This window comes from Mya arenaria, chromosome 6 (assembly GCF_026914265.1).
Source record: "Mya arenaria isolate MELC-2E11 chromosome 6, ASM2691426v1".
Classification (NCBI taxonomy): domain Eukaryota; kingdom Metazoa; phylum Mollusca; class Bivalvia; order Myida; family Myidae; genus Mya; species Mya arenaria.
In genome coordinates this window covers 70312310-70326070 of record NC_069127.1, presented here as the reverse complement: position 1 = coordinate 70326070, position 13761 = coordinate 70312310, and the positions used below count along the sequence as shown (strand labels likewise).

General features: G+C 31.4%; 1 non-coding gene across 1 annotated transcript; it reads right to left on the bottom strand.

The window, feature by feature from the left end:
- Positions 1–8615: 8615 nt before the first annotated feature.
- Trnaw-cca (transfer RNA tryptophan (anticodon CCA)) lies at positions 8616–8687 on the bottom strand. Its single transcript has one exon. It is a non-coding gene; the product is annotated as a tRNA-Trp (tRNA).
- Positions 8688–13761: the final 5074 nt, after the last annotated feature.

Genomic DNA, 13761 nt, shown 5'->3' with positions numbered 1-13761 from the left:
TCATTACAATTGTGGAGATAAGTAAAACTGATATCACGTTACATGTGACTATGAACATAACAAAGCGGAATTGTTGATAGTTGTGGATGATTTCGCTTCACCATATTTATATTCATTACATAAATATGACCCTGTTTACCCTAAATCTTGGTCAAAGAGAGCTATTGTCCATTTTTTGAAAAGGGTGTATAAATCTGACCCTGCTAATTACAAATGTATAACATAATTCAATGTTAGTTTTAAAATGATTTCTTTAATTTTGAGAAATAGAATAAATAATTGGCGTGAACTGAATAATACGTTGAGTGATTGCTAGTTCGGGCTCCGTGATATACATTCTACAGCTGATGTCATTTTCCTTCTACATGCTATTATCTAAACTATATTAAACAACAAGGCAAACCGTTTAGTGTGTATTTATTGATTACAAGCGAGCTTTTGATACCGTAAAAATAGATGCGTTATGGATTTAGTTAATCCAAACGGCTATAAGCTGTAAAATGACTAACATGATCAAATGTATTCATAATGATGTACAGGCATGGGTTAAACTATGCTGTGCTTGCGAATTGAAGTTTTCTCATTTTTTCGATGTAACAGTCGGTCTAACACAAAGTGAACCACTTTCTCCTCTTTGATTTATTTTGTTTATAAATTTTATCTTTGAAACTTTCAAACATATACTACAAAGGATTGTATCCAAGTAAATGCTTTTATTCGCTGATAATATTGTAGTATTAACTACAGATACAGCGAGTTTGCAAGTCCAGATGGATGCTATTTACCATTATTCTGTTAAATCGGGAAAAACAATGAATATGAAACTAAGATAAGTGTTTTTGAAAAACGAAAGCAAGCTAGAAGTGTACAATTATATTTCAATGATGAATATCGTTGAAAATAGTATAACTTTAATTATCCTGGTGTTAACTTAACTTTCATTTTACAGGCAATATGTCACATGCAGTAAACCTGCTAAATGATCAAGCTCTACAGACCAACGATAGTCTCTTGTCTTTGCTTGACAGAGTTCATCTTGAAGTTGAAACTAAATTGTCTTTGTTTGACGCTATGGTAGTTCCAATTTATTGTATGTTTGGGGGTATATACATTTAAGGATGTTGACAAGATACATATTAGATTTCTGAAAATCATTTTGGGTGTAAAGCAACAAAAGCCTAACTCTGCTGTATATGGTAAGCTTGGCAGATTTCCGCTATTCATTTTATGACAGAAATATGCTGTTAAAATTGTGTTAGAATTATGAAAATATAAATTCATCAATGATTATAGTGTATAATGATTAGAATGTCAATGTAAAAAAAAACTATTCTTGGACAAAGAGAATAAATTATATTATTTATCATCTTGGTTTGGATGGATCTCAGACAAAAATTTGATGTAAATATAAATAATTATTATCTTCCTTTTCTTAAATGTAGAATTCATGAGCAGTTTATTCAAGATTAGAATGCTTCTATAAATTATATATCAACACTTTCATTGAATTGTAAATTTGAAGTAAACTTTTGATTTGAAAATGATCTAGTACAATTTTAAATTAATGAAAAGAATATGTATGATCTGTTTTAGAATATCAACACATAACCTTGAAATTGAAACTGTTTAATATTCAGGTACTGCCAGAGCTGATGGAAAATGTAAATGTTATTATTCAAATATTGTAGAAGACGAGTATCATTTTACGCTATGTTGTACACTCTACAATAAATTGAGTCATGCATACTTAGGCAACACATCCTGGCCTTCTATAAACATGTTAAAATCTGTATTACTAAGCAAATCAACAAGTAAATTACTAATTATCGTAAAATTTTATTATATTTGCAATGAAACTAATCAAATTCTACCCTGGAGCTTTAACTGTTTCTTAAACATAGTGTAATAATTAAGTTTAAATGATTTATAATTTGATTGTCTTATTATTATGTTTTGTATATTATGCTCTCTACTGTACTACTTAATCTGTGTGTGTTTGTATATGTGGTGTATTATCACCATGGCCATGTGTTTAATATCCATAGGCAATTTGTATGCCGAGATTTTCCAATAAACTTTGAACTTTTTTATTGAAGCGATCAAACTGATAATTGATAATTATTCGATAGTATGCCTATACAGAATTTAATCAAATTTTGTATTGATATGAAGATAATTGGTAAAGTAAGAGATTGGCTCATTTGGCCAAACCTTTCAAAATGAGAAGTCTTTAACTCGAGGTTTGAAAATGGTGAAACATTTACATGTTGAAATTGAGAAAAGAAATGCCACTTACGCAATTGGTACGTTAAAATCCCTACGCAAGCGTGCACATCCTGCGTTCACATTTAACATGTATAGACTATTTAATGACAGGATTAAAGATACAAGATACAAGAATCTTTATTTAAAGTCGGTCATGTGCTATCAAGAAACTTTAACTCAGTGTGTTATTTTCCTACATGAAAAACAAACAGGCTAACATATCAAAACATAATAGAGCTGGTGACCTGGAAATAAAGATGATTTAGTCTGGAAAGTCGGTTAATGTAGATTAGTGTTGTTAATGTGTTTCAAACTACGTATCAAGAAAACTTAATAAAAATGGAAGTCATGATTTTAACATTTTCGTGTATTTTGGCATGGTTTGCTGGAATAATCATGTATTTTATGTTACTTCTTTACGGCGAATTATAAATAATGACAAGCCTATTCGCCATATAATGAAATTTAATATTTTTATCCGATCAAGTTTATATCTAACGATTTTTTTTCTTTTCTCTTTCTGATTGCTTTTTTATGCTATAAACAGGATAGTAGTTGAATAGTTCTTGTACTGATATTGTCTGTATAGTTTCCATGTAACTATTAATACCTAAGTCACTAGGCGTGTAATGAAATGTGCCGAAGATGTATTGCCCAATATATTTTATCTAACTTAGGTCAAGAGTATGATTACAATTATAGAAGTTAGATAGTGGGTTGTGTCAATTTGGTAAAATGTTTACAATGAGTCAAAACTTAAGATCAGGCATGTAATCAAATTTATCCGAATTAGTATGCCCATACACACTGTTACCAAGTTCGAAAGGATTGGAATAAAAATGGTAAAGTGATAGAGCGGACAAGATGAATTTAGCCAAACTATTGACAATGATAAGGCATGTGATCTGCAATTTTTTGAAAACATTTGGGTTACGCATTTGATATGTGTTTAAATTCATTGGAATGCGTACTCATCATACGTTTACATTATATAGAAATTAACTAAATAATTTGAACCGTAGAGTTGGTTAATACAGACCGGTGATGGTATTAATAATGCATTTCAAACCTCGAATCAAACGGACTAAAACGGACAGTAAAGTATGCCAATGATAAACAGACACGTTTTTCACATTTGTATGTAAGCTTGCATAGTTTGCTTGAATATTGTGGTCTGGGTGTCATGAATGACACATTGATACAGGTCACTTAATGGAAATAATCATCGACTACCTTAATATTTCACAATGAAATATTAGCATTTGTTTTCAAACACGTTTCTTACCTTACCCCCGATAATCTCTACAAAATCCGCCATTTATATTATATCAGAACTACTATCATGTTGGAACGTGTGGCATTGGTAACATAGTTATCATAGTATATAAATATCAAGTTAGTGATCATAATTATGTGACCAGGCCGATAATTATCTGACCGGACTGTGCATTACCGTTTTTACTTATTGATAGTATTTGGAATACTTCTGTTCAACATGGTTTACTTTCAAGGCATCTAGTTGGTCAAAGGTTTATGTAACCTTTCTTATGATTGGTTCGTGGATATTTCGCTCACTGTTTTCCACGATTTTCTGCAGTCAAGACGTGTTTCATGCAGTCTTATTTTATTAATCTTAAAATCAATGCAAAAGTCTTTTGGAGGTTTGTTTTAAGGTATCCGGCTCCGAAATAAGGTGTTATCCGAAAAGCGGTATATTATTCTGAAAATAACATAACAATTGATCTCTTCACTTATAATATAATCTGTATACACTTACTATTCTTTTAACTTACTTTTTAGAGACTAACTATTACATTCACTGTGAGTGAGAGGAGGTGTGGCAGTTTTCAATACCACATATTGGTAAGTACAGTGTATGAATGTTATATGTTCAGTACCACTATTCAAGTTTTAAAACAGAAAGACTTAATCAAGTACTTCAAATCACAATCTATAATTAGAATTAGAAAAGAGATAAGGGTTGTGAGCATTTGACGGAAAATTCCATTATATTTGACTTTACCTTAATGTTGGCATCAAAATCAACCGTTTAGTACTCAAAATAACTGAAGTATTTAAAAGAATGTATCGAAAATATTTTAGTATAACTAGACTTTGATATATGTTCTTAATTACAAACATCATTTACGTAAGCTCCATTATATAATGAACACCTCTCGTAGTTTTGCAACGATGGAATGTTATCAGCCACAAAATATGTGTTCAATATGATTCTAACTTGCGACCACAAAAGCTCATGTTCATTGAGGAACTTAAAAACAATGGAATATCTATATCTATGTCTACACATCGGAGTGGAAATATATTCCATTTATTTGTTCATATCGTTTTTCTGTACCCTTGCATTAAAACCAGACAGACAACAGCATCATAAAGTATTATTCAAGCGCCTGTCGTATTTTTTGTGGAGACGGATAGTGCGATTTCTTTGATGTAGGCGTTTTCAGAAAGGTCTAATTCATAATTTACGACTCCTTATGCATTAAAGATTTTGAAAGGTTTTGCTTTGTTTCTCGTTTTTTTTCTACTTTGATGCCTAGCCTGTAACTTTAATCATTTCTGGAATGGATATGCTTTTACTATTAGAGTGTAAGCCATGGATGACAGAAATACAATTGTATATGATATTGTAATATTTGTATAAAAGATAGGTTTATCGGAAGTTAAAACTACATCTTAAGTATGAAAAGTCGGACCTCGATTGACTTTGACTGTTTATCTTGCTTATTATTTAAGAATCAAGTTTCTTGCTGATTATGATGTGTTTTGTTTTTTTGACCTTAGACACTAATTGTGTCCAAAATGTGTAGTATAGTTGAACCCCTGTGTAACAAGTGTTTAATCAATTATAGTACTGAATATGAAATAATATAGTTAACTATACATTTTGAAGATTTAAAGCAGATGTTATATCACTTTCAAAACAAAGTTGTATGTAATGTTAATTTATTATACTAAATTATTTATACGATGCTTACGCTGCTCGTCTAACTTATTTTACATTAGATCCAGACAGACGTTAGCCATTCCAGCGTTAAACTCCGTTATCCTTATGACGCATGGTTTCGAATACAATTAAAGTAAAGCCTTATTTATGATTTAAGTTTCCGACAAGTTTGGTTTAGTGTCTCTTTTTATTGCAACTAAGCTGTCTAGCCTCTGAATGCCATTATTTCTTGAATATGAATGCCTACCGTCGCATTGTTGTCAACATACGAAATATAAACGCACTCCATGAATGGCAGAAAGAGGTGTGTGTATATTGCCTACATAAATGATACGATTTTAACTCTCAGGGAGCCTGCTAAACTAAAGTTCGTCCCGCAATTGAAACATAAATTCATTTTTTTTTAATGAAGTTTCGCTCTTTACATACATATTCAAGTAAATCTTGTTTTCATTACCAAAAATATTAATCAGCATATTCAACACATCCAGCAGTCATATAAGCAGCATTATCAACACCAACATTCGAAATATTAATATGAATTTAATTACTGCCATGCATTTTTGTTCTGAGAAGGTACAGGTATAAATGAACTATTACAAAATGTACTACATTGTATTTTGATAGCAGTCAAATGGTAGAGTATATATATCTGTTTAAAACCATCGCTACTAGTACATTTCATGAAGAGAATATCCTTGTACTTCAGTCGAAATGATTTAAGCAACGGTCCCAAAATCATTGAAAGAACGATCCACATTCATAGAATAATCAACTGCAAGTAAATTTAATACTAATGCAAATGTTTTATTTTACTAAATACATCTGAATATTTGTAGATTGAATAATATTATACTAAAGCATGAGTATTTTGATTGTTTTTATAAATATATAGTGCAAGTCCATAAGTATCGTAGGCTCGTTTCCAATAAGAGATGCGTTTGTTCGGTTTGCCTCTCTCTCTCTCTCTCTCTCTCTCTCTCTCTCTCTCTCAACGGACAACATAATTTGTTTTTACGCAGGAAACAGACTCGAAGTAGTTCAGAGATCATTCTAAATCACAAATTACTCCCGTGTCACACTTCAGCTGCCTTTAATATCAAGCAAAAATAAGATGAAAATGATGATAGTTACAATATTGGATATATAATTACTGTAAACGATCTACGAGACTACAGGGACGAGCCCAGCAGTCAAAACTTGATCTTTGAGCCTGTTTCAAAGCACAAAGATCAAATGCCATAACTTACAACGCAGCAAGATAGGACACACAGATTTTATAGAAATTCAAATATCCTTAAAATAACACCTTGTAATGGTCCGTGAAAAGTCAAAGGTTTAACTGCTTTACGACTATTTAACCACAAATTATCCCAACCCTTATCACGTGAGCACGTTTAATCTTCTTCAATCTATGTGCAGTCACCAGAACAGCCTGATGGAGTTTATTTACATGTGCATCCCCGGCACCCCACCCCTATCAGTTATGATACGCTGGGGTGCCGAGGAAAGACAAGAAGTTGGGTTGGCGTCAGGCCACGCTCACTCTTATACCCAACTGACCCAGGATTAAAGTCGTCCTGAAAATCTCACAGAGGGACAGTATTAGATTAAAGTTTTTGAACAGGCACCAAGTAAATGTATATATTGACATCATAGGTCGAGCGCACAAATTCCAATATTCAATAATACGGGGTTCAGTATTTATGTTCACGGTGCTTTTAGGGCTAGAATCACGCAAAAATTATATAAGGTTTGTTTTTATTAAAATATACTTTTTTTCAGAAAATAATTGGTCTTACATTTAGCTTAAATTTTTAAATACGTTCATGAAGAATATATTTTTAAACACAATTAACGTAAACAGATGATTTGTCAATATTTTGACCTAGATGTCTTAAACATTCCAAATTGGAATAACAACTTCCATCTGTTTCATTGTTTATCTAAATTGAATACTTAAATATGTATTGCTATATATGCATTTGACATAATTTAAAGAGTGTTTCGCGGATATTTTATTGCATAAACTGCGTTTTTGTGAAAACTAAATGTATTCAGATGGGAAATTAAAAAACTTTCATCCCCCGCAATTCTGTTCTAATGTTAATCAGCCATGCAATGTTATAATTGATTTTATTTTTCCAGAAAAGCATGAGAAGAGCATTATTAGGTCCGCACTTACAATATAGTCCGCACTTGTGACATTCGCTTTGTCAATACAGGATACCGTGATATGATAGACTGTGTATTGTATTACAAAAAGGAAGGGCACAGTAACCTTACATTTAACAAAGACCGTATGTAACACATAAGGCACACGGATCCAGGAAAATGGCTTATTTCAGTTACTATATGCCAACTTTATATTGGTTTATTGATAGTTTGTCTTCTGTTTTAGAGCAGAATATGGTTTTAACAAAAAGCAGTCATCTGCACCCTTTAGTAAACTATATGCACGCAGACTACGCTTGTATTTCAGGTCGGACGTAAAGGGGTGTTATTTGTTCATAGCTAATTTACGTTTTCCACTTAAACTTTACCAACTGCTGATTGTAACATACTACTTGTCAATTGCCTTTTGCCAACTGGAAATTGACAAATACTATTTAATATATTTATATAAAAAATGCATTATACGAAGTATTGACAGCCGTAAACAGTTTATAATTACCGTAGATATAAAATAAACTGACAACGATTTAATGTATCCTGGCAAATATTCGTTTAAATGAAAACATTAGGACTATTTAAATGATACAGTTTATGATTTGTCAAGAAAATGTTTTAGCATGTTTAACAATAAAACCACTTCTGTTTGTCCTTTGAAAATAGCAATTGCTAAATAGTAAATGTCAATATATTGCATTGCAATTGGCATATAGAAAATGGCAATACAGTGCGACAGAATTGGCAAATAGAAATTCACAATAAAGTAACTTGTAATTAGCAAATTCAGTATTTTAATATGGTATTTTTTATAATTCATGTGCTCTTATACATTGCATTGTCCTTATAATTTACCTACATGTATATATTTTCATGCTGTACATGACTTACACGTAAACAGATGTTCATCATTTAATTAGGAAAAGAATTGTAATTTTTTAAAGATGTAAAAAGACCCCGATGTGATTTGAACACGCAACCTTCTGATCTGAAGTCAGACGCGTTACCGTTGCGCCACAGGGCCTTGATGAGAATGTATCTTAACTTGTCTTCATATTATTGTCTTTTGTCCGAACAGATATATTGTCGTTGTTTTTACTTTATAGGTATTTCGAACAGTTTAAGAAGCTTTATTTGAAGTGAAACGAAATGAATGTGAAGTATTCAAAATATTCTATACGTTTGAGAGAAGAAAAATATTTGAAATAAAAAGTGACCCCGACGTGATTTGAACACGCAACCTTTTGATCTGGAGTCAGACGCGCTACCGTTGCGCCACAGGGCCACAATAACATCAGATGTGTGATGCCTGCAAATAAATATAAGTATTAACCCGATATCTTAATTTCTATAATGTTCTAGTTTTCCAGAACATAGTTGATTTGTGTTAGTAGTAGTAGTAGTAGTAGTAGTAGTAGTAGTAGTAGTAGTAGTAGTAGTAGTAGTAGTAGTAGTAGTAGTAGTTAGTAGTAGTAGTAGTAGTAGTAGTAGTAGTAGTAGTAGTAGTAGTAGTAGTAGTAACAGTGAATAATGTATCACAATTAAGATTTTTGGTTAGTTCACGCGCCTTATGATTTGATCCAACGTTTATTTTTTTCAATGTTCCGTTATGTTCCGAAAACCTATCCACCTTTCCGTCTTCTGTCTTCTCGGATAAAAGGTTTGTTGAAGTGTTTTTAGAAACTTAACTCTCAATCAAACTCTGGTAAAAGATCGAAGGTGGGGCTCCGTAAGCGGCGTAGACTGTGCTATTCTTAATTTAAAATGGTTAAGAAATAGTGAAGTTATTTTGTTTAAAGTCTTCATTCAAAGCAAACTGTCGTCTTCCTATGTAGCATTTATGACGCAATTCATCACGTAGTATGCACATACTTCCACAAACCTTTGAAACTTGTAAAGCTTCTGTAAGCAAACTTAAATAAATCAAAAACAAACTTTTACCTTCCAATGACCATGACATTGAAGAATTCAGTAGTTAATGCTAACATGAAGCACATTGTGAAAAAGATACATACCATGCTTTTGTACTTTTAAGTGTTACCCACTTATGCTAACACAACTAAAACAGCAACTTTTTTACGACCTGTGGTACCTTGTAATGGCATTTATAGCTGCACTCTCACAGGTTAACACGTTCACAAATTCTTTAGTGTTTGTCTTTGAATGAGCTAAGTTTTGCGTAAATGTCGGGAAATCTGTGAAATAAGACTGCTGACAAAAGATTAAATATCAATTTAACATATCTACGTTCAAAAATTGATGTTTTTCGGCAAGTTAAACCAAGCACTTAAAGATGTAGTCTTACTCCCAAATAAGATTTAACAAATTAATAATGTTGTTTAGATATACTAAAAAGGATCAATAAATGTCGAAAACAATGGTTATTACGAAGGACACCGAGTTTAATTTGGAAGAAAGGTGCAAAAAATATAAAAATATTAGACGATAGTGGTACACAGTTAATATTTTAGCATTTACCAATCATTTAATATTTTTTGCGTTTTCAGCTGTAAAATACACGCTTACAATCTTGTTATTAGTTATTGATATTTTCCACAAATGCATTATTTTGTAAGTAGTTTAAGGTCCATCACTCAAACGTTATGTTTGTCATTAATGTGTATGTATTGATTTTGAATAAGGGTGTCATTTTCTGGACTGGTATTCAATACTCATCTTAAGTAAATATTATGGTCATACATCATTGACTTCATTCACTCTATTGGTCAGTCATTTATAACAAAATTCCGATTAGTTACATAGATCAACATAAGACCTGATCTGTTGTAAGTTATCAAATATGAATGAACTGAAGGCATTGATGCCAAAATGAGCCGATTCTGTGACATTTTTTAAGAAAGTGTCAAATCAGTCAATAAGTGAGACTGCAGATTTAAAAAATCATCTGAAAAGTTTACCGTATAATATTTGTTTTTTTAATGGAAAACAAAAGAAAAACAACAACATTTCTGCAACAATATATGACACAAACTTAACGAAAATTATTTTTAAAAGAAGAAAATTGTGCATACAAATACAATGAATGTTTCCTCGTTTGGTGTTAAACATACCAAAATCAAATTAGGTATTTTGTTGTTCTTCTATACATGTTTACTGTGTGAAATCCAATTAACATGTGTTATTGTTTATTGTATACTGATGTTGTACAATTAAATAGCCATGTAATAGAAATTATGATGAAAGGAAGTAATGCAATTTTAGCCTTCTGTCTATTGTGGTGTTTGAGTAGTTTTGAAAATACCGCAACTCTTTCTTCATGATATAAATTGAAGGTATCTCTTCTAATAAAATTTTACTTAAGGGGCATGTTTCTGCAGTAAGGTATAGAGAATATTTATGTCAACATAAATCCATGACAGAGTTGACAAATAATAACAGATTATACGAAAATAGCACAATATGAATATTTATATAATAACTGCAGTAGGATGACTGGTTTTTATTAAATAACTTGTCATATCTCACAAATCAAGCCGCTCTGATTTGTTTTCCTGAACTAGAACGAGTGACATCAACATCTGAATCATTGCTATAATCAAACAAGTGCTTTTGCTTTTCTCGTTGTTGCTAAACTGAGCAAGACAAACGGAAAATTTCACACGTTTGCCTCAGTGATATTTATCATATAATTCATCCCCATTTATCCACCTATTTTTTAAGATGAGGGAAATAAGGGATTTGGCTTCATTCTTTAACGTATTGTTAACAATATTGAATTTATTTAAGTTTTGATGATGTCTTTCGTAATCATTGTTGCATTTTGTAAGCATCTCAAATGACTTTGTTTGCTTGGTCGTCTAGACCTATTGATGATGAACGAATGACTTTAAATTTAAATAAATAAAAACAATAAAAATTGATTTAAAACATAAACCTTGTTTAATAGTTATTTGAAAATAGATTGCTAAAAATACAATGAAAAATACAAGGACAAGACTTGTAGATGAACATTCAATCCCAAGCCCTGTTTAATGGCTGGTGGAAAGGGCAATAACGACAATGAAGTATAAGCACAAACATATTAATATCACAAACACTAATACAAACCCTAAAAACAAACTAACACCACATACACAAATACAAACAGCACAAACAAACTATACCCACATACTATTAAATAATCCTTTGATCCAAGAGCCTTGGAGCGGTCAGTGAAACAAGAGTCGCTGGAACTCGGCTCTACTGGGGGCTTAAACCAGTTAGCCTTAAAAAATATATGCCCACAAATTGTATTGAATACGGGCTCAAAAATGATATTGTAACACAGTATTTGATTCAGTATTTGGACTAATTTTACGAAAATAAAAAAAATCTCTTGTAAGTAACGTACACCGCAAATCGCCTCAAAATCCAATATTCCAAAGCACACATGACATCACTCACGGTATTGATTTAGTTCCAGGTCAAAATTGTAATTACAATAAAATATAGCTGTACTCTTTTTTTATCAATAATGCAATGTGAAGTACATAAACAAGTGTTGGGTCAAAACATGTACGCTTATATTGGCAAGTCGCACACGTAGCAAATGCCAAATCAGCAAACCGTCAGTCTGACAAGCAGTTATCTCCCTTGAATATCAAAAATATAATCTTTACCACTCAAAACCAAGGTCACTCTTGCGCACAGTGGTCAGAAATTAGCTCATGGTAAGCATTATTTGATAAGCATTTAGAGAGCTGAATTTTCTACTTTCTGTACCCTGTGCGTAGGAGTGTACCTGTGTTGTAAAATGATTTTACCCCTTTTTTATGCCATGTTTTATTTAAATAACGATATTTACAGTTTAGTAGTATCAATATTTTTATTATCTTTATTATTATTATCATTATTATTATTATTATTATTATTATTATAATTATTATTATTATTATTATTATTATTATTATTATTATTATTATTATTATTATTATTATTATTATATTATTTCACTCCCTTCTTTTTTAAATGATTGAAAAACGTTTTGTACCATGTAAAATATATTATCTAGTATCATGTAAAGCCAAAAAAATGGCTTTAAAATAATAAATGAATAACGCACTTAAGGATAAACATAATATCTTAACATCATACTCATAATATACGTATATATTAAATACTTCAGAAAACAACATTAGAACACTGAGTATACATTTCCGCCATTTCCAGGTCTCACGTTTATTTGTCAGATTCATAATGACTTGGTATGAATGATGCTGATTTGAATGAACATTCCGGTAAAATAGCATGTGGCTGGATACAAAGCGGATATCATAAGTATAATTTCAGTGACAATCACAGAAGACAATCTCCTGCACAGGATATATCTAGACGAGCAGAAATATATCCACATCCACGTAGGAAATACAGATACGTTTTCTTTTCATAAAAAAATAAATATAATGTAAGTATTCATCACACAATACAAAATACGGTGACAAACCCAATATTAAAAAATAAATAAAAATTAATCCCTGTTTAGGGGCCTAAACGACTTTGAACTATAAACATAAACTCTTTTCAAGCTATTCTTTTTATGAAATTTCTTTTGTTTAGACAAAACGTTTCCAGTATTTGTTCGGTTGAAATATCTGAATTCCTCATTATCTTGTCATAAACATTTAGGATGCAATTCTAAATCACCAGATTGAACGGATGCAACTTATTTTGTTTTCAGTCGATATAAATGGCCTCTGTTAATATTTGATTAATTGCATTATACGTTCAATGGGTTTGGTAAAATTTCTGTTGGAAACATAACATGCTGCAATTAACAAAAAACATCGTTGTCAAGCAAAACATTCAGAAGTGTATGATAATTGGTAATAGTTAATAATAATGAACAATCACTGGACAACAAACTATTTAAACAATAAAAGTGCATAGGTAAAACTTTCTCCTTCATCAGAATAAAATATTTAAAGAACAGTACCTCATCAACAATGATCAATTCAGGAGAGTTCCGTTTATGGAGGCGCTTGCTGAAGTATCTGACAGGAGTTTTTGAGAAACTCGGAAATGTCTCATAGTTCACCTCAACTTGTTTACCATATTCAAAGCTTTGCTTGCGCTCACACTAGAGCAGTATATATATATATACGAGTACATGTAAGTATCGTCTTTATTGTTCATTGGGAAGCATTTGGAGATTGCAAACAAGTCGAGGACTAACTTTGGATAGGAGCAATAATACTCTGCTTATTAAAGGTTTAAACGAGCGAAGTTATATAAGATGGTTATGGAGTATTTTTTAACACTTAGGAAAATTCTCTGACTTTCGAGACGCTTGTTTTCCGAACATCCGATAGCATTCGTTTCAAGAGAACATTCTGACGAGTTTAATTTTCAGGTAAATCGTT